The sequence below is a fragment of the Theobroma cacao genome, chromosome 5 (assembly GCF_053813885.1).
Source record: "Theobroma cacao isolate CCN51 chromosome 5, ASM5381388v1, whole genome shotgun sequence".
NCBI classification, from domain to species: Eukaryota; Viridiplantae; Streptophyta; class Magnoliopsida; order Malvales; family Malvaceae; genus Theobroma; species Theobroma cacao.
The window spans coordinates 11,613,489-11,616,120 of record NC_142643.1 but is presented as its reverse complement, the minus strand read 5'-3'; the positions used below and the strand labels follow the sequence as shown (position 1 = coordinate 11,616,120).

Sequence of the window (2,632 nt, the reverse complement as noted above, 5' to 3'; positions counted from 1 at the left end):
TTCTTAGCAATTAACAAAGGCATAATTGAAACACCAACACCCAAATCACACAAATCTTTAGAAAATTTAAAACTGCCAATAGTACAAGGGATAACAAAACTCCCTAAATCCTTAAGCTTTGCTAAAAGCTTATTTTGGATTATAGCAATGCATTCTTCAATAAATGTAACCGTTTCAAAGTCTTCCAATTTCCTATTATTGGTCAACATGTCCCTCAAAAACTTCATGTAGCTTAACATTTATTCTAAAGCTTTAACTAAAGGGATATTGATGGAAAGCTTCTTGAATACCTAAGAAAACTTTGGGAACTGCTTGTCAAGTTTTTACTTCTGAAGGCATTGAGGAAAAGGTGGTGGTGGTGGGCTTGTTTTTTTATTTTTCTCTTGAAATTGCTTGTTAGTGCTCACAATCTCTATTTCATTCTCAACTAACTCTCTTTGTTATTTAGCTTACTTGGAATTGCTTTGAACCTCTTTTCTGGTCCTTAGAGTAATGGCCATGACTTGTTCTTCACCTTCCTTTCTTGGATTGTCTTTCTATAAATAGGTAATGTTCCTTGAGCTCTGTTGTTTAATGAGTTGGCAAGTTGACCAACTTGGGTCTCAAGGTTTCGAATTGATGCTGCTTGGTTTTGAATGAGAGTTACTTGATTTCGACGAATGGCATCATTCTTTGTCATGAACTGTATCAGCAAATCCTCTATAAATGGTTTTTATTCTAGGATAGGCATTTTTGCTTGCTATTGGAACCCAAGAAGCATGTTTGGGCTTTGAGCTAAAGTTGACCCTTGATTGTTACCCCAAGAAAAGTTAGGATGGTTCCTCCACCCTGGGTTGTAGGTGTTGAAGTAAGGATTGTTATGCTATTTGTTCCCCATAAATTGCACTATTTCTATTCTACTTGGGCATTAATTGCTTGCATGCTCATCTCCATAATACTCATAAACTACAAAAAGACTTTGAATTGAATTAGCACCAAAAGATTTTAAGTTTCTTAGTTAGAATTGCTACCTATGATGATAATGTCATAGAAGCATCAACGTGATAAACTCTAGCTTCTCTTTTATGCATTGATTGCTTTGTTGGCCAATAATAGTTGTTTATAGCTATCACCTCCAACAAATCATATGCCTTATACATTGACTTAGCTGTTAAAGCTCCTCACACAGCGACATCAATGGTGGTTCAAACATGACCACTCAATCCACTGTAAAATGTTTGCACTTGTAACCTCTTTGGAAGACCATGATGAGAGCACTGCTTAAACAAGTCCTTGTATCGTTCCTAGGACTCATACAATGATTCAAAATCTAGCTACATAAATAATGTGATATCATTCCTCATTTTCACTATCTTAGATCATCTCATGCTGTTATAGATCTAATAAAAAGTGCATTCAGCCACTCTTTAGCTTTGTCCCTCAATGAAAAAGGGAAAAGCCTCAAACAAATTGCATCATTAGTGACACCATTGTGTTTAAAGGTATCACATACTTCAAGAATTTTGAAATATAGGCATTTGGAATACCATCAAACTAGACTAAAGTTTGAATCATGGCAATGATAGCTGGCTTGATCTTGAAATTGTTGGCTTGAATAGCAAGCCTCCAAATCCTCGACAGAATTCCTTAAAACGATGGACCAACGTAATCCCTTAAGCAATGATTTTTAGCTACTACTCGCTCTTGGATTTGCTGCTCACCTTGTTAATCAGCCATTGTATTTGTTTCACCAAAACCTTATTGATTTTCTCATCAAAGTCTTTGGAATGTTCTGTTAATCTCTAGGTCACACAGTATAATCTCCAATCTTTTTACTCTTCTCATACAACGACAAATGAACTTGAAAAACAAAGAAAAGTAAACTCAAATTAAGACTAATAAGTTGAATTTTAATATTAGCTAAACAAATAGGAAATCAAATCCTCGACAATTATGCCACTAGGTAGTGTTCCTTAAGCTTTGTTGTTTAATAAATTGGCAAGTTGATCAACCTGAGTCTCAAGGATTTGAAGTGATGATGCTCGACTTTGAAAGAGAACTGCTTGACTTTGGATGATGCTATCATTCTGTGTCATGTACTACCTCAGCAAATCCTCTACAGCTAGCTTTTTATTTTAGATAGGTATTCTTCCTTACTGTTGGAATCCCAAAGGTGCATTTGGCCTTGAACTTGAGGTTGACTCTTTATTATTAGCCCAAAAAAGGTTTGGATGGCTCTTCCACCCTAGGTTGTAAGTGTTGGAGTAGGGGTTATTTTGATGTCTATTCCCCATAAATTGAATTGTTTCTATCAAACTTAGACACTAATGGCTTGCATGATCATCTCCACAATACTCGTAAGCTACAAATCTACTTTGAAAAAAGTTAGTGCTAAAAGATTCAACTGTCTTAGTTAGAACTGCTACTTGTGTAGATAATGCCAAAAAAAATCTACATCATGAATTCCAACTACTTTCCTATGCATTGATAGCTCAACTAGCTACTAGTAGTTGTTTACAGCCATCTCTTCCAACAAATCACATGCCTTATCAATTGATTTAGCCATTAAAGCTTCTTTTGCAATGACATCAATGGAAGTTCGAACATGACCACTCAAACCATTATAAAATGTCTGCACTTAAGCCACTTTAGA

The 2,632-nt window shown here is 35.5% G+C and overlaps 1 non-coding gene across 1 annotated transcript; it reads left to right on the top strand.

Moving 5' to 3' along the window:
• Window positions 1–1,239: 1,239 nt before the first annotated feature.
• LOC148762447 (small nucleolar RNA R71) lies at window positions 1,240–1,346 on the top strand. The gene has a single exon (XR_016026788.1). It is a non-coding gene; the product is annotated as a small nucleolar RNA R71 (small nucleolar RNA).
• Window positions 1,347–2,632: the final 1,286 nt, after the last annotated feature.